Source organism: Pleurodeles waltl, chromosome 10, assembly GCF_031143425.1.
Source record: "Pleurodeles waltl isolate 20211129_DDA chromosome 10, aPleWal1.hap1.20221129, whole genome shotgun sequence".
Taxonomy (NCBI): Eukaryota; Metazoa; Chordata; class Amphibia; order Caudata; family Salamandridae; genus Pleurodeles; species Pleurodeles waltl.
The window spans coordinates 947,698,679-947,718,675 of NC_090449.1; the positions used below are offsets into that span (position 1 = coordinate 947,698,679).

At 40.4% G+C, this 19,997-nt stretch overlaps 1 protein-coding gene across 4 annotated transcripts in view; it reads right to left on the minus strand.

Moving 5' to 3' along the window:
* Positions 1-19,997, minus strand: part of PPP1R9A (protein phosphatase 1 regulatory subunit 9A) — a 718,476-nt gene that overhangs the window by 151,227 nt on the left and 547,252 nt on the right. The gene's annotated exons all lie outside the window — the stretch shown is intronic.

Here is a 19,997-nt window from a genome sequence, read left to right on the forward strand (position 1 = left end):
GCAGGGCAGGACTGCACCGCCGCCACAGCGGCACCCGTTTCACTCAGGTGGCCGCAGCACGCCTCTGCGAACCACTCCGGCAGTCAGCCGCCCCCCAGTCACCGGGGAGTGCATACATGCCGCAGGCTCCTTTTCTTCATCAGCCACTCTCCACAACAACGGCCAGCTCTGCAGGCATGGCCAGGCCCCCCCAATTGGCCTAGGTGCTTGTCTTTCTGATGGGGCCACCAGCAGCATCTGGTGCCCCTTGGACCTCCGTCCTCTGTAGGACCCCGTGCATGTGGGCCCCTCCTTCCTACAGTGCTATTGCCCCCGCCCCCGGCAGCCAGGATATATCAGGATGATTTGGCGGGCCAGCTCGGAGCTCAGGCACTAGGCAGCCACCATCTTGGTCGGGCAAGCTCAGACAACATAGAACTTTTTGTTACATGTATTTTGTATAGCACACAACTCAGCCGGAAGGGTATCCTAGCACCCTTTACTCAGTTTCTCTGCTGGTCTACTTCTCAGCTTATTTTGATATAACCAAATCTTGTCCTCTGGCCCCAGGATTATTTGGGTTTATTCGTCCGATGTGTGGTGTAGACCAAAGAGGTAACTGTCATATCCCATTGCACTTCCAAAGTTTAAATTGGAAAAACCTTCTATAATAAAAAAATGCAATCATTTACTGATGTAACGAGGCATAGAAGGTAATAGAATATTACCCTCTAACCCCCAAATCAGGCAAGCACTCGATTATCACTGCTTCTAATCACACAGAGGTATTCTCCAATTGTCACTGTGTGACTCAGGGATATCACATAGCTCATCTAGAGCATTCTGAATGATAGAAAGCATGCAAGAGTGGATAATTTAATCTCCCATAAGGAATATGGCTGCCCGCCAATGTAATTCCGCCATCAGGCCACACGGGTGGCCTGAACCTCTCAGGACCGCCAGGCTGCAGTCTGGTGGCAGCCTGGCAGTGTCGGCTGTGAGACCATGGCAGCTCCGCCATGGTCATAATGTGGCGGTCGGACCACCACCGTGACCCTGGTCATAGTGACCCGCATAATTTTATCAGTTACAGCAGACAGAGTATTATCATTCTGTGAGTCAGATTAGAGCAACATCTGAGCTCAATATACAGTCTTTAAACATTAACAGAATCACTTTGCCCAATGTAAAAGTTCAAGGCGCAATATGGCGCATTCCTGTCCTTTCCCTCTGCGCTTGCACCCTTTTGGCAGCCTAGCACCAACCCAGGCACCTTTGCACCATGGTGCAAGAGTTCCTGTGTTAAATGCAGGATTGCTTTTGTGTAGAAAGGACACCTTCCTGCACAGGAACAATCCTGAGAGTCATTTTCCTCTATGTGTGCTGAAAATAAACATATTCCTTTTCATTACGCCTCTCCTGCGGAGGCATATCTTTTTGTCGCTTTGCCAGGTTTACAAGTTCTTGTAGATCTGAGAATGCATAAAAATCCATGGATGTTGCATGGGAACACCCACGCAACACCTATGGAAACTCCTCCCTGGCGCAGAGTAATGTAATACAGCAATTTGCACTGTGTTACATTACTAGAAATGTATTAAGCCACGCCGGGCCACGCATTCCACTTAAGGTTTGTGTTGCTCTAGTACCATGTTGCGTGCTGCAAGACTAAAAAAACCTGGCCATAAATATGACCCTAAGGGACATACTTATACTTGTTTTGCGCTGAATTTGCACCATTTTATTATGCAAATTCAGTGTAAAACTGCTAAAATCAGGCAAAGGGGGAGGAGGGGTCAAATAATGGTGCAAATTTAACGGCTGGTTCAGGGCAGGCGTTATTGGACCTATGGGTCTATTCCATGGTGGAACACCACGGACTAAGCCCACAAGTGCCCTCCCCAGGCCCTAGGGACTTCCCCACCCACACCAGAGGGACAGCGGAGGATGGGGGACCCCATCCCAGGTAAGTATAGGGAAGTACAGGTAAGTATTATTTTTTAATGCTCCATTGGTGGCCCTGAAATGGGCCCCCTACATGGCATTGGGTGCCACTGGAAGGAATGAAGGCCGTCGCCAACTTGATGGAGAACAGTCGCCTGAAACTGAACTCAGACAAGACGGAGGTCCTCATCCTCGGCTCCACCCCCTCTGCCTGGGATGACTCCTGTTGTCCGGCCACACTGGGAGCCGCACCGATGCCTACGGACCACGCACGCAACCTGGGTTTCATCCTGGACTCATCGCTCTCCATGACCCAGCAAGTTAACGCTGTCTCATCCTCCTGCTCCAACACCCTCTGTATGCTCCGCAAGATCTACAGGTGGATCCCCACAGAAACCAGAAGGATGATCACCCATGCCCTCGTCAGCAGCAGACTGGACTACGGCAACGTTCTCTACGCGGGAACCACAGTCAATCTCCAGAAAAAACTGCAACGCATAAGGAACACCTACGCACGCCTAATCCTCGACATCCCCCGCCACAGCCACATCACAGCCCACCTGAGAGACCTGCACTGGCTCCCTGTCAACAAGAGCATCACCTTCAAGCTCCTCACCCACGCTCATAAAGCACTCCACAACGCCGGACCAGCATACCTCAACGAACGACTCACCCCAAACCTACAGCTCCGCTCTGCCAACGTCGCTCTCACCACTGTTCCACGCATCCACAGGACAACAGCCGCGGCAGATCATTCTCCCACCTTGCAGCCAGGACCTGGAACACCCTCCCCATCCACCTGCCGCAGACCCAGGTCCTGCTGACCTTCAGGAGACACCTCAAGACCTGGCTGTTCGAGCAGTAGCAGCTCCCCTACTCTCCTACCACCCCCACAGTGCCTTGAGACCCTCGCGGGTGAGTAGTGCGCTTCACAAATGTATTGATTGATTAATTGAATGACCATGCTCAGAGGACCCTGGTTCCCTGTGCTGGCCACTGGGGTGGTGGGCATGCCTTTTCTAAGACAGGAGTCATGTTGTATGGATGATTTTGCGTCAAAAAATGACGCTAGGATGGTTAGAGTTTAACCTGCCTAATGTGATTTTTTTGTGCAAAACACCCTTTTCCCATACCGCCAGCCCCTCCTGGCTAACGTCATTTTTTTCTTTTTTTTACACTAGCCTAACCTTTGCTCAGAAATGGTGCAAGCCGGTGCTAAAGGTTTTGGTGCAAAACTGCGTTACTGCAGTTTTGCACCAAAAAGAATAAATATGCTCATAAGTTTGTTACAACATGACAGTGATTTCCAGCCATTCTCAGAAGCATATATTTCTTCATTCTTCCAGCAAACTTTCACATTTCTAGATCAAGAAATCCTGTTCTTTGGCTATAGTTCACAAGGGATTTCACTTCTCCTAATTTTGTTTCAACGTTAGCTAAATGATTTTAACAGTGAAGGTCGCACAGGCTCCAATTCAGTGTAGTATTTATGTACTACCTACAAGACATGCAATGAAGATTTTGTTGAACATGCTATGACACATGATACAACTTATAATCCATCTTCTAGAAGTTCCCGCAATAAAATAAACCATCAAAGAGAAAGCAGGAGAAAGGCTGATAAAAACAATGATAACTGTAGAAGTCCATGTTACTCTTCTCTGAAAGACCATTTGTGAATAGACCATGAAGGTGCCTAGGAGTAACCACTCTGATGCAATTTTACTCTCACACCTACGAAAATTCTGATGTCAAGATTCCCCTGGCTATACCATGTTGTATTTAACTGTGGGCAAAAAAAAAAAAAATTTGTTTGTTTATTCATTCATTAATTTCCCTTTGAAACATCACACACAATCCATGCAAAACCATTGTTCTTCGTCTATCTGATCAAAATTCCCAGAGCTTTGGGTACATCAATGTGCATGGAGTAAAACTGAAAACACACGAAGTGAAAGGAAACATTGATGAGTAGTTTGTATATCCTTCACGTCATGACTGAGCAAAAACAATCAGAATTTGTGATGCTGTAGTCCACTGATGCACTAATGAAACTGATGACATAAATGAGCGCCAAAACCGATGTTCCATGCGTGAAAAAACTGATTGCTTACCCAAAGATTGTATTCCTCCACTTGAAAAGCGCTTTCCATGGAGTCACAGTCTTAAAATACTAGCCTCCAGTAGCAGAACCTCGGAACTCTTTGAAAAAGGAATGTGAAAAACAAAAAAAAAAACAAATGCGGTACACCAGTCCAAGATTCAGCATCTCTTTTAATAAGCAATCCCACATTTAGATGTTTTATCTCTAGCTCTATACTGTGAATGATGCTGAGGGAAAATAATGATTTTTAAACCTTCTTGACAGCACTCCTAGCACTATGTTCACAAATACCACATTAACATAAAGACATTATTGAACAGAAGAGTCATTTTAAATTGTGCACCTGATATTTAAGCAAATAAACAGCATGCAACAGAGCCACACATATTTTGAAAATATTACGAATGCTTTTACTGGTCCAGACTACCAATGAGGAACAGAGAAACAATTGCACATAGTGATGGTTACCAAATGTGATAAATCACGAACTGTAATTGCACATTTAATATTTATATTCTTATTTGAGCTTGCAGTTTTCCAGCTCTGGCAAGCACCCCTCATTTTAATTTCTCAGCCTAAGCATGCAATGGTGAATACTACTGCAAACTCACAAGTCTTCAGATACTTCTTTAAATTTCATGACTTAATTTTAGTTCTGAGGCTCTGAAGCTCTCTTACTAATTACATTTGAACAACACCCAAAGAGTGGGCTCAGAATATTTAAGCTAAGAAACAAAATTGTATTTTAGACTTAGTCCCATAATTGGGAGAGGAAAGTGGTGAAAGATTTTTCTTCTTCTCAGAATACGGTTCCTTTCAAATAATTTAAAATAAGAGTACTCAATACTGACTTAATACAATCAGGTAGATACACATCAGATTTCAACTCATATTGGATAGGTTTAAGTACAATTAATCTAAATCGGAATCATGTCGATAATCTTTGGAGAGCCAGAAAATATGGCATGGACTTATTCTCTTGTACCAATATTGACAATCCTGGTTTCTTGCCATGCATTTCATACATAGGAAGTATGAACACTTTTTTTCAAATTATTGTTATAGAAACCCGCATTCATATTTATGAACACCAGTCATGGTTGTCAGCTGTTGCTGTTCCACTGCGATGGCATGATTCAAATACCAGGCAAAGTAGTGTCAATCAATGTGTGGCAGTATAATACCATAGTGTTATTAATTTGTGTGGACATTTTCACGTTGCTCCCTGTTGAAATGTTGGGCAATTTCTATTCTTTAAAACTACACCATGTGATAAATAACTGATAAGCTCTCAGCAGAGGCATGACACAGACCTGACATTCAACATCCCACAATTCAGCTTTCCATTTTAATTTCTTGGCAGAATAACATCTGACCAATTTAAGGACAAAATGTCCACACTGAAACAAGAGAGCAACTTAGTGAAATCCGGCAACAACAACCTTAATTCAGCAAGAGAACTCACATCCTACATACCAAAAAATGGTCATAGGTTGTGCCATTTTCTTGGAGTAGGCTACCACCACAAAGACTTCAGATCATACTAAATACGGTGACTCAAACAACCTAAATCTTTAGCCCACTGACCATATCAAGCCTTGAAAAACTTTAAGATGCTACTGATCAATATCACATATCTGAAAATAAAAGGCCCACCTATCCATGATAGAGTGCGACTGGATAACCCTGAAATAGAGACCTAACTTTATTAAATTCTGGTCTCCTGGTTGTGTTAAAGTTCACCAAGCAATGTCCATGTGGAAGGAATGTTTCCATACTTGTGAAATCTATTTAGAACTCTCCCAAACAGATCAGATAAGAACAAGATCACTAGCAGTTCCACTGCAACTACTTGTGCACTTGTTTAATTTAGCATTCTGAATTATTTTATTCAGGTCAGTACTAAGTCATTCTGATAACCCCACATCACCTACCTATTTTTCGCCTTACCTTTCTGTCCAAACTATTCTCCTTGCCCTAGAACATACATCACTATGCCCTCCAACATTCAATACCTTTGCTATACGCATAAAGTGTAACAAAAAATGGTGAATAAATAAACACTACTCAAGGCTGGATAGCTTAGTACTATGTTATGGGCTTTTACATAACTTCACTAATATGTCACTGCAGTTGTCCCGGGACACTGGCATGAAGAGAGTCCAGGCAGGGTATAGAATTACTGTGAGACTTGAGTGATCTGCATTCGTAGTAGTTGTCATTTGTTTTGGTGTGAATGAATGAGCTTTTCTCTGCCAGTAGCAGAGTTAAGGTCAGTTGAACTGGTGGAACCGCCTAAATGAAGGAGATAGATGACTTAAGTGAGCATGAAGGACAATGATAATTAAATTATTATATCATAGGAAAAGTGAAAATTGTGTTTAGTATGAGGTAGACAGTGAAATGGGCTTTGACCTTTACATATTGTTTAACAGGATTCAGATTAAGAAAGACGGGATGTTGGTGTGATGGTGGTGACAGTTGCATTCTAGAACCACATCCGCCATGGACAAGGCCACCTGGTTGATCCTGCCAGTAGAATAAGCTTGTCTCAAAGATTAAGCCATGCATGTGTAAATACACACGGCCGATACAATAAAACTGTGAATGGCTCATTAAATCAGATATGGTTCCTTTGATCGCTCAGTTGGGTCTGATGTATTGGATTTAAAATAGAGACTGCATCTTAAATTTGTGGAGAGCCTTTTTTCTTGGGCACATGATGGACAGTGACATGGGGTACAAAGAAGCATGACCACCCTCTGCTGACCGATATATGAAATGCCCCAGGAGAGTTTGAAGGAAATAATTTAATAAAATAATTCAGTAACATTGGTGCTTTATAGAGGCCCATGTAAAAAATGTAAACGTTCAGGAGTTTTGAAAACGTGACATTTGTAATTTTAGACTTGTGAGGAAAAGTGAGAAAATTGAGTCTTCTATACAGTCTTTAATTTAAAAATAATGTGTCTTGTAAAGAAATTGGTCTGTGCATCTGCCATAAGATTTTAATAAATAAAAAAGTTGAGTCCATGTACTGGAAGACTGCAAGTAAGAGACATCTGATGGACAGAGGACATTGCTAATGAACATTTTAAACTTAGCTTAAGAGAGTTATTTGGCTTCAAATTATTTAATTCAGACTTTGTTTACAAACACATAGGGGCTGAGACTGGTGCATGAACATGGCAAATTTTATCCAACCCCTGCATGATTCTGATTTCATCTGCCTGTATGTAGAATGATAAAAGAAATGACATAATTACATCTGCAAGAAACTGAGCAGGCTAAGGGGAAGACTGGATTTCTGAGGAACACAAAAAAGAATAGCTGACACAGATGAATTAAAGGGACAAAGACAGATAACTTGTGTGTGTCCTGGTAAGGAGGAAGTCAAACAGTCATGTGGGTCCAGTTAACAATGAAGTTGGTTCAGTTGGGATTTGTGTTCCAGAGTTCCAGGATAAAAGGGTTCCAGGATAAAAGCGTTCCAGGATAAATATGGAATAAACCATGCCTGTAATATAACATCATTGGATAAGGAGTTAAATGTTTACTAAATGTGTCCTCCATCCTAGGATGTATATAGCCTGAAAATGATCTAATATGGAGTTGGATTAGAGATGACATATTAATGTCGATTGCCCATTAAACTGTCAATTGTGTTGGTGGAATGCTTGGTGGAAATGGATCCAAGTTTGCTGGGATCAGAATGGTTGAGGAAGGCCCATCATATGAGTGACACTGTGGCAGATATGAGCCTGTTGTGGATACAGCCAGTGATCAACCAGTTAACGTCAGTAAATTGAAGTCTGGCTGCCTCTGAGAAACTTGGTGGTAGGAGGTAAAAGGTGATTTCAGAACAATGACTTTTGATGGTTGCAGATTCAATGCTAAGTATAAACTGAAGTCTTGTTGTCGTGTATTTCTCAATGTAGGTGAAGCTTGGGCAATTGCAGTTTTTTCCCTGAAAAGGCATTAACGTTCAGTAGTGTTTGAGCACAGAAATTGGTTGAGAAAGATTTGGAGGCTTCTTCTAGACCCATTCCTTTTTGTGCATTGGGTGGCTGTAATAGTTCTTGCTGTCAAGCATTTTGTGTCTGACTTCCTACCAGTACTGATTAAGATAGATAAGACTGCAAGATCTGTCAGCTTTAGTCAAAGATTTAATGGAGATACGCTGTATTAACTAACTTGGGGCCTGATTATGAGTTGGGTGGTTGAACCACCACATGTCCAATACAGTGGGGGTGAGGTGGCCGTGAAGCCGGAAGCCTCACCCAAGTCGTATTACGATGTTTCTACCGGGCTGACTGGCAGAAATGTCGTATGATGATGTTTCCACAAACAATGTGACGGCATTAGCCTAGGCTCACTCAGGGAGCCAAGGCCAATGCCGCCTCACACTGCCAACCTCTGAATCTCTATAGCAGAAAGTGTGCATTCTGAGGGTGCTGGCAGGTGGGACTGGCGGAAAGAAAAGACGTGATCAGCACGGCCATGCCGAACTCGACACGCCATGGCTGATCTCGACTTTGACTGCCGTCAACCCATCAGGATCTATGACCAAGATCGTAATCGGGAGGTCAGACCGCTAGGGTTGCAGTGGTCTGACTGCCCCCGCAAGATTGGCAATCCGAGGACTGCCAAACTTGTAATTAGGCCCTTAGTCCATGCACAATTTAAAATGTATTTAGTGGGTTTTGAGGGCATAAAAGTGTCAAGAGATGACTTCAGTCAATCCTAAATTACAAAAGGATTGTTTTGGGGCTGATAAATAGTAGAACAGTTGTAATGTTACAGGATAAAGTTTCTGTAATCATGGTTAATTACTTTTACGGGCTGGCCTCAGAGGAAGAGTCCTCTGAGAAGTTGGTGAGAAGGAAGGGAAAGTGATCTGAAAAGTAATCCACAACTGATTGATCCAAGTAATTAGAATTGGTGGCTTCTCCATAATAGGGGGATCTGAAGTTAGAGTGAAGCAGATAGCCTGCAAAATAGATGGGAATCTTGACAATTTACATCACATTAAGAATGGGATAAACATGATTATTGGAGCGAACAGCTCAGTTGCTGGTGCACTAAGTAAAGGCTGGCAGTGGAGTACACAGCAGTAGATGAGACACAGTGGAAAGAAAAGATGTGCTGGGCATTCACAGTAGATGTAGGCTGCTTCAGGAATAAATAATCTATAACTAAATACTTAAACTGTAAGTAAACGGTTTTGCCTTGACTGAAAATATCAGAATTTAATTATTTTAAAGACCATTCATACAATCACTCTTGAATTTGCCAATTCCCTGCAAGTAATACCATGGCATATCTACTGACAATTCTACACTTTTGAGAGTCTCAAGCTCACCCCACCACATTCTAAAACCTTTGGGATCCCACCATTCACTAAGTATGTGTAGCTGAGCCATCAAAGATGCATAAACTGTAAATCTTGAACTTGCATGGATTGGAGATTTTGTCAAGCAGTAGTGGAAGGAACGGCTGAGAAACTATGTAAGAGTAGATTAAAAGATGAAAGCAGCACCAACAACTCTTAGGTCCCTCTTTACTTATGAGTGCAGTCAACTCATAATGTGAGATTGATCTGTCACAATTAAAACTTCCCACAAATTACTGTATGTCACCCACTTATGATGTACTACAGTGAATACTCTATTCGACTTAATAGGTCAGCTGGGAGACTTCTCAGTATATCATAAAATTGTATTTATAAATCCAAAGGCCACATACGTATACAGCTCTTTATACCCTTATGCCTAGAAAAACATATCTCATTTTGAGACAGACCATGAATTTAGTGCAAATTACTTGTCATTTAGCAGTGGTTTTAAGAATACATTAGTATCTGCTAAATTCAGAGATCAGCTATCAGTCTTGGTAAAAAGAATGTTAGGCCAGAAGGCAAAAGGAGATTCAGAAACATTTTTTGATTATGCATTTAAAATATGAGCAATTCTGGTCTAGGAGGCATACCTCTCTGGCTATGCTTGGCATGGCTGACATCACCATGATTCATTTTATATAAAAAAAAGAGGTTCAGTCATCTCACATCCTTTATTGGGAAAAGGTTTGTAAAGTCTCATGGAAACAGACTGTGACTCAAGAATAGTGAAAAGCTTTTTATACTCAAATCGAGCTCATTGGTAAAACTGGTGGTATCGAGGGCTACATTCCCATCATGAAGCTATAGAAATATCTACGTATGTTACTGTACAGAAAAACAATAGCAAACTTTAGAACAGTGAGGCCACCTTTGCTATGGTGATAAGGAATAAGAATTCTGAATCAGACCTTTGTTAGCTCTGTAGGAGCTTAAACTGGAAGGCTAACAGCCTTGGCTGTTAGGTAAAAGATAGCAATAAGCAATACCAGAACATCCACCACTTGCCTGATATCCCAAGAGTGAATTTTGATGGTCACTTTTAAGAAAGTTGTTTGTTATAGGATCTGAATCCTGAGGGCCAAGCTAAAATGCAACCTGGAGGGACAACACTTTTTTGGAAGTGAAAATGAAACCATATTTTATATATTTCAATCAAACTTAAAAAAATACATTCTTCGCAATGAGCTGATTCATTTGTGGCAATCTTATGTTCTTGAATGGGGTTACCATAGATTGTGAGACTAATGACGAAAGGAACTTTTATTAGACCATGTTTAGTATATCACAGTGCAAGCTACGAACATAAAGATGATTACCTGAAGAAAGGAAGTCAGTTCCAGAAGAATATGCTTTGACTCCAAGAACACACAGAATATATAGATATATGTAAATTACAACACAACTTCAACAGACAAGGAAACATTATTTTAAGAAACTTATTATGACAACGGCCATATGTAAATGGTAGGAAACAGAAATATTCTCTAAAACACAACAGAGATTAAAATAGATATTGGACTGTCATGCTGCCTTTTGAACAATGAAGATGAAATGCAAGCATGGTTCCTATGTCCTTCTGCAGCAGAAAATAAACATATGAAAGGCAGACGCGTACACCTATGAGGGCATGGGCATACAAAAAACAACTGTTCTGTTTGTTTTTTACATTCCTTTTACACAGGGTTCCAGAGTCCTGCTGTGGTAGGACAGTATTCAAAGTGGGTGGATCCATGAAAAGCACCTAATGAGAGAAATATAATCATACTAATATGATAAAACATATTAAAATACATAATATCAGTTGCTTGTCACTTGTTAACAATTCCAATCTTATCCAAATATATTGGTTGATGTAAACCAGTATTCTTACTACATCCTATAAAATCGTCATATGACCCATTCTATTTCTCTAATGTTCGTCCGATTTCTCTGCTTTCATTCTCTTGGAAAGTGCAGTTTCTGGCCAGCTTTCTTCCTATTTTGACTTTGATACTTTCTTCACTACTCTCCAGCCTGGCATAACTCTGCTCACTCTATCAAACAGTTATTCACTCTGACATCAATTCCTTAACAGCTGTATGTGACTTTAGGAAAACCTTGATCTCATTGTGGATAGTTGAGTGTCCTACATTATCCTACAATCGATTATCTTCACCTCCTCATGTTCGCTGTGAGCACATGGGTCAGTATCTTCTTGGTGCACTTCCTGTCTTTCTTTCCACACCTAATTCCTGACTTCAATGGTTTAGTTGCCTAAAGTTTTCTTTGAGATGTTGTTGCTTACAGTCATGTTCTTAGACCTCTACTTAGGCAGTTTACCATACCACTTTTGACTCCATCATTTCTTCTTTTATCTAGCTTGTCCCTCTCCCAGATCATTCTGTTCCATTGACTCCAAATGCTTGTTAACTATCCAAAACTATATGGTGCTACATTTTCATCATCTAACCCCTCAAGGACAGAGATTCCATTCTATTCTTTCCTGCATTTTCCCCTTAAACTTGTATTTTCCATCTTATATATTTTTTTCCTATCCTCTTTTCCTCCTACTTCTTCCTCTTTGGACCACTCCACCTTAGGAATTAGGGTTGTAACTTTGGAGGGAGTAGCTAGTGATCCAAAGGACCACTGGTGACTCTCACTGAAAGTTTTCAAAATGCATTTATTACAATAAAACCAGCTGTTTCCTTAATTTATTGGGCTGCTAACAAAAATGTTTCCCATTTAGATGCAATGACAGCGATGGTGGTCTGCTGTTCCTTGCAGGACACCATCCCTGTTATTGCAGCTCATCACAGGTAGCTGCAAATTGCAACCTGCCTAAAGAATAATAATTAGGCAGGTTGTTCTTTCACACCCAGCAGGTCTTTATTCTATGAGCTGACCCACTGGTAAATAGCTTGGTTCACAATATAAAATAATGTTGGCAAAAAAGGTCAGTGTGCAATTTGTGACTGGTTCTTTGCAACCAGTATGTTAGTACATATGACCCATACTTCGAGTTAACTGGCTAGCATCGTCTTGTCTGCCTTCATCCTTGAAGTATCCCTGATTGTTTCACAGCTTAACACTAATATATTCATTTACTGACTCCAGTATTTTAAGTCTAATGGACCCTCTGGCATTGCCACTATTGTCATTCAGCTCACAATATGTATCTGATTTCAGAAGTTGAAGGTTAATGGCCAGATTCACAAAACAAACTTGTAAATCTGCTTTGTAGTAGGTGCTCCTTCGAGAGTGTGCAGATCACTACTTTTTGCAATCCATAAACATTGTCTGAAGAACACCTGGCATTCCCATGAGACATTCCTGCACACTGCTATTTCTCTAACGTGGAACTGTACACATAGTACAATTCGTTATTCCATTAAGGCAGCCCACTGTGTAAATATTTACTTTTTCTATTTATTTTCTTCTGTAAGGGGAATTAACTGCTGGGTATCCCAAGTACCCAAAACAGTGGATGAAGTATTGTTCTCTGGAGAGAATCCAGGCTGACAACAGAAACACTGGGAGACCTCTGAGGGACTAAAGCAAACCTCAGAGATCCAGGACCACTTGGTATTGGTAGGCAATGCATGAGCTTCCGGGCCAGTAATTAGTACAAAATCCTGAAGCTGCACTTTTCTTTCCTATAAGAAATTATTATTTGACCAGTATTTGGGACTGAAATATTTTGAAACTAGTAAACCTGTCTCATCACCAAGTCTAGTTTTGACCCTAAAAGAGAGAGAATACTGACCAGTCTTCACAAAGAGAAGGCACCTTGTCTGACAGTGTAATGGGATGTGATTTAAACAAATTAATTAAAATACTGAGATGCTGCCTACAAAACCGGAACTTTCGTTTCAATTTAAAAATGGAAACAAACCTGAAACACGCTACTTTAAAACTTGACAATTTGAAAGCAATCTTGCCATCTCTGTCTGAAAACAATTAACAACAGCAAGGGAAACCTAATAGAACACGTGTTCAAGCCTAGAAAGAAGATTTGCAAAACTTTGAGTGCCTTAATAATAATTATGTTGACATTTCTTCATTTAATGATGTGTTAGGAAATAGACCATGCAGAGAGATATTTAAAGATGAAGCACATATACACGAGGTGTGCATTAAGTTATTTCTTCATGCACAGTGCTCTCAACCTCCTAGATGCAAAATAATGCTTTCATCTTGTTTTTGACAAAGGTAAAGTTATTTTTTTTTCAGTACTCTATAAACAACACATCCAATATTTCATAGCACTTTGTCCCTTGCAATGAGTGCCTTGTTAATAGGGAAGGCTATTCTAACCCATGATGTTACTGTTATCAGCTGGCATGGTAACTCTGTGGTTAAAAAAAACTGCTCCATTATGGGTTCAAACCTTAAGACCCACTAAGAAATTCAGAATTCCCAGAGGGATCAGATTGACCATGTTCAATAATTCCTCAGACTTCACCACATTTTAGCTGAGAGGGGGACAATGTTCAACATTCTACATTACTTGGGACCCCAATGGACCTAATAACTCCGGTTCTTGGATCCATTGAGAATTACAAACAACTAGTAATGGGGCCCTCCATGGCTTCCTCTATTCATACAACACATTAGTAGTGGCCTTTAATGCAAATATTTGGAGCGTGGAGAACATCCTATTAAAATACATGGGATCCTGAAATCCCTGTTTACATGTCTGTCTCTAATTTCCTTATTACAAGTGGCTTGTGAAGCACCTAGTCAATTGTAATAAAAAAAATGATGAGGTTCCGTATCTGTAATAACTTATTAAAGTGGAGTTCTGGTGTCACAATACCTGCTGCCCGACCCAGCAGCTGGGGAGAAAGGCAGGCCATGGAGCATAATTAAAGATGCACTTTAAAAACAAACCTTGATCATTCTTTCTTCTGCTCTTTTTTTTTAGATAAAATGTGTGAAGCAGAAAGGAGATATTTATGGCAACATATCTTCTGCATACTCTGAGCTGCAGCATTTTTTTTAAATCTCACTTGTATTAAACTGATTATATCTTTTTGAAACAGATATCTTAATGCTCTTTGTGAGTTTAATTTTGTACAAAAGATTTTGCCCATAATCTATTCCCTATAAAAGAACACCACACCAAGGATTTCAGTGATTTTTGGGAAGGGTGATGGTGTGAGCATGTATTATGAGGGATAAAGTACCCACCGCTGTAAATCATAAGGATATTGCAAGTCGCTTTGGAGTTCAATTACCTTACGAAGGAGCTCAGTCTTCAGCCTGTCCTTCTATATTGCCACGGAGTTCCGCGGTGACTTGCAATATAAATATAATGTATGGCAGGATGTATTTTATCCCATGGATTAGATAAAAGGATGTCTCAAAATGATTTTCTTCACCTCAAAATACAATTCTAACATGTTTATCAACATTTGAATCAACATTTGAATGGACAATATGTCCGGATATTGTTCAGTTCACCCTCAAAGCTAACATAACACATAAAGCTGAATCTCAAATGTCTGGTGAGAGCAAGGAATTCTCGTGTCACTTTCCTAATGCTATTTCATTACATTTTAAGTGGTTTTGTGCACTAATGTATACTCTCATTTTGTGGACTATGTGTTCATATATTTTGTTTATTTATATTAATTCTATAGGAAGTAAGTTAAGCTTTTTTGGTGTGAACACATACATAGTGTATGATTTCCACGTATTAGCTTGAACACGAGTGTACAATTGGGAACAGTGGTTTGATTTTTGCCTGCAAAGATGTTTACCATGCTATGGTATTGTGCTATGAAAACATGACTGACTGACAAAAGCTGGTGCAAGGCCCCTATATTTGACATTGACAAAACAAATGAAAAACACACATTTGAGTTTTTATTTTTTACTACACATATCAAAGATTACAATCATCCAAGTAGGCACTGACACTATTTTGTGTACAAGTGCATAAAGAACACAATGTCAGAATTGCCCAGCAATAAAAGTTTAAAAAATAAATACAAATACATGCCTTTAAAATGTTAATGACAAACACACAGGGTGCTTCAGTAGAGTTAATGCCCTGGTAGAAGTGTTGATAGCCCCAGCCCTGCACCTCCAACCCACACACTGCATTGTTAAACAGGAAAGTACCCTGAGGTTATTATTGCTATTATAAACAGTAAAAAAAACATACTGATACACATGTAAGCCTTTAGCAGCTTTTCATTACGGCTTACTTGATAATGTGATATTTACGTTGGTGAACATTTTCAACATAAGGCTATTACTGCAAATGAAACAACAATTAGAACATTGGAATGTTGGGAGCTCCACTGAAAATAGTGGAGAGGTTCAGGGCTAATGGCTGGTATAAGCCTTCTGCTCCCACATTCCAATGTAGCCTTATATTCTGCCATAGCGGACTATACTGGCCATTAAACGCCTGCTCAAGCGTTAACAAGGGAGCAGAACTTTAATGCAGGTACAGCTGAGCTATGGAGGGCTATAAGGCTATTAGAACATTCGGCCACCAGAGGGGAGAATGTTGTTAAAAATAAAACAAAGGCCTCACAGCTCCGTAAGACCTTTCTTCACAGCAATAGCTGTGAACAAAAACACTGGACTCTTGGAGCTCAGGGCTTCTACTGGCTATTAGAAGCCAGGCGCACTCCATTCTTTTCAATGGAGCTCCCAACATTCCAATGTTCTAATATGTGTCTTTTTGTATTTTCCATTTTAATATCGAAGATTCAACCCTTAGTGGGTGAAATATTCTAATAGACATAGAGCCCTTCTGTCTCGAGCTATATCGGTTGTTAAAAGCCCTCTTCCTTATTTTAGGCCTGAGCCACAGGACCTTTAACTGGTATAGCCCTCTGCAATGAGCTCCAAGACTATATTAAGATGTTGCTCATTTGAACTCTCCAGCCGAACTTTTTAGGGCATTGTAATAACAGGCAAGGGGAAGGGCGTCAGTCAGTCCTCTTCAATGCATGTTTCTCCAGAACATAAAAAATGCTAAATCTTCAAATAATACTGCAGTATAGTAATTTTAAGTCAAAATATGAAGAAGCGTTGAGAGTTCCAATGACAGTGAAGTTATGAGGGCATCTTCTGCATGGCATAACATCATATTCCTAGTGACATGTAAACAGTCCTAAGAAGTTGGCACCTTTTTCCAAATTATACATTTGCTGGGATAAACGTTCACATATGTTGTCAGAGTACACACTTGCAGAATGTAAACATGAGTATCAGCAATGTAGCAAATGTGATAAGACAGAAGGGAAAACGGTGGAAGGCATAAAGGGGAAAAGCTTTGCAGTTCATGAAGGCACAGGGACCACGTAGAAATGTCAATTTTGGCAAACCTGTGGCAGCATAAATTAAAACATCAGATACCTGGTCACAGATGAGCTGACATTTTAGCACATTTTCACAATGATACGCACCGCCAAGTCAAGTAAATATTAATAATAATATATGTACAGATGATCAATTAAAAAATGCAAATGCAAATGCTAATAAAATGTTATTTAAAGAGGATCCAAATCAAAATATATTGTTTCCTTGTGTATTACTTCCCCAAAATCAATTAATGGAAAGCACCTCACACGGATAGAACAAAAATAGTTTCCATTAATGTAATGGTACAAAGGTTCAGATTACTTACCGGTAATCTTCGTTACTCTAGCTCAACTCTTCATCTTGACCGTAATTACTCTGTGAAGGTGAATGAATATTTATTGGTTGTCAACGCCAGAAATGAAGCAGTTTGTACTGTATCCTCTTTGGTACATAAACCACCATTTTTCCTTGCCATCCTAAGTTAACAAAGCAATGAGCATGTTGTGTAGGCCTGTCACCTTGGCTAATTATCATTTTTCTTGTAGTTTTTTCGAATAATATTGAAAAACAATGGCATTCTAGAATAATTGAGGTTGACTCCTGCTGCTGTTTATTTTGCAGACTCTGGAGACCTGACAAAGGCTTATACATGTCATGGAAGTGTATGGTATTGTAAACCATGCACTCAAGGGGATGTATAACATATGATTTCCTTGCAGTACAACAGGTCTCTGCACTGGTGTTTTGCACCCAGGGGCATTCTGGCATAAGAGAAGAGATTGCAGACTCTTTCATGGCCCCTGCTGTGCTATGGGCTGTTCCTGGGTAAGTGCGCACCAACGGATTCCAGCAGGTATTCCCTTATTTGCATGGGGTCTTTGCCCCTTCAAATGAGGATATGCCTTTGCACCATTTACTTGAGGCACTTCACAGGAGTGGGAACAAAGGGAAAAAAGCCGACCGGAAGTGCACAGACTGTGCACCACATACGAGGTCACACACAATCAGTATGCCCACCCAAAAGCTATATGTGGGAGGGGGAGTGAGCGGAACCAAGAACCAACAGGCATCTTCCTACTGTCAGGTGGAATCACTTTCTGCACTCACCTTTGGTTAATACATGTGTCTCTTCAAAATGTGTTTGGCTATGCTCCAGTGAAAGAGGGAGCCATGTTTTGAACCACAGCTCTCTTTCGCTAATGTGCTCTTTCCAAATCAGGTTCAAATTTACATAGTTTGTGCCTATGCTGGGGAGAGCTTATTTTTTCCTGTAATTTTGCACTCAGTCCTTATTTCTGTCATGAACGCAAATGTAGGGTGGGTCATGCATTGGCAAGGACAGTGTGCTTTCATCTAGTATGTCATCATAGTTAGGTGAGAGAGAAACATTACACACAAGGGTGGGAAGTGCTGGATTAGAGGCATTTTAAAAGCAGTTGTTTTTACAATTTTTGCTGTGCATTAAACCAATGATTTATTGCACATGCAAATTTGAACAATATAGTGTAAGATAAGGAGTATTAGGCCCTAATGCCTAAATACAGATCCACTCCGTGGTAAGAAGCTTCACCAAAGGAAACACAAAACTGTTACTTTCTTTCATGTAATTTTTCACCCCGTTTCCTGTAGCTGCTCATAGCATTTCTTTCTGGAAGTTGTTCCATGGCATTCTTTCCTAGTGGTAGCACCCAAACTGCAGACCTTAACAGACCTTCAGCAATTCACCAAAGAATCGACTGCTTGGCTACTTGGGAAGGCCTTCAATGAGGAATCAGTTGTGCATCGTAGTACCACATCAACACTGCTTTCAGTATTTTCATGGTGTCAAGTAGCAAAAGTAGTGCCCAAAAGACCTTAACAGAAAGCATGATGACCCACAGCCCACCCAATAATTTCCCTAACACATCAATTCCCATTTTATCACATGTCTCACTTAGTACTGGGGTTAGCATATCTTTGCAAAAATGACTCTTTAAGAATCTTGGCTGGGGTTAATGTTTTCATCTACCAATCATACACAATGCAATTGACAACAGAACAAATGCCACCTCCCCTCGAAAAGCAACCTCCCCTTGAGATAACAGCAGAGACTATGGGCCATGGCACAAAATGGTGTGATGATGTCCTCTGGGCTGGTAAATGACCATGGTCCGTGATGGATCTCCCTGCAGAATATCGCAATCCAGTGCTGGAAACTAGATCCTTGGGAATAAGCCATGCTCTGGGCAAAGGAGACTAACAGAAACTAGATGGCTACTGTACCTTATCCAACTTGCCATCAATGATGGCGGTCAAGGCCGAAGAAAAAATAGCTGCCAGGCATTTTTTTAATTCAATCATCATTTCAGATAATTAGTAAGGCATATAAATACCTTTAATAGTAAATGGCAATGAGTCATCCAGGAACTGCACAGATGTTGAATGTGATTCTTCACAATTACACCTGGAATTGTTTTTTTCCAGATGGCACAGGTGGCAGATAAGCCTGGTCCGGACTGGTGGATGAGGGGATTACCGCCTAGCAAACTGATCCACTATATGTCTGGACGCTCTCAGCCCACAATTTCTGGCCTACTTGTTGGCAGATAAACTATTACATAACTGCTTTTGCTGCAACCGTTATCCTGTAAACTGAGCTCACTTTAATTGTATATAATGAACTATAGGTGCTTATGTATTGTATTTGTTCTTACGTAAAACGCTCTGTCACTCATCTGCGTCTTGTTCGCTGTGTAGGAAATGTAAGTAACCAACCACGGAATGCGCTCTGTTACCCACCTGCTTATAAAATATAAAATAAATAAATAAAAATGCCTAAAATATAAATTTACAGGACAAGAAACAATAAACAATATGAGGCGTTGCAAGAAATAAGCTCACATTTTAAACCCCAAATGAAAAAGGTGTGGGTTGAAGAAGAAGTAACCTTACCAAGCAGATTCATTTCTACTTTAATGAATAACAAATGAATTTGAGTCAGCTACACATACAGGATTGGTGAAGCTGGCCTGGTGACATGCTGTACTTAGGTAATGTACACTTAAAATTGGCAAAGAATAAGGGGTACCATTTACACTGCAAATATTATTATGTATGCTGTCTGTCTACAAAGATCATTGTACCTTCACAGAGTAATAACAGCAGGAATGAAGAAGAGGGCCAGAGATAGCTTTCTTTCACTCTAGCTCCTCCAACGAGAATCAAATTATCACGTGACACATATGAAAATGAATGTTTTACTGTATATCATTTTTTAACCATTATTTT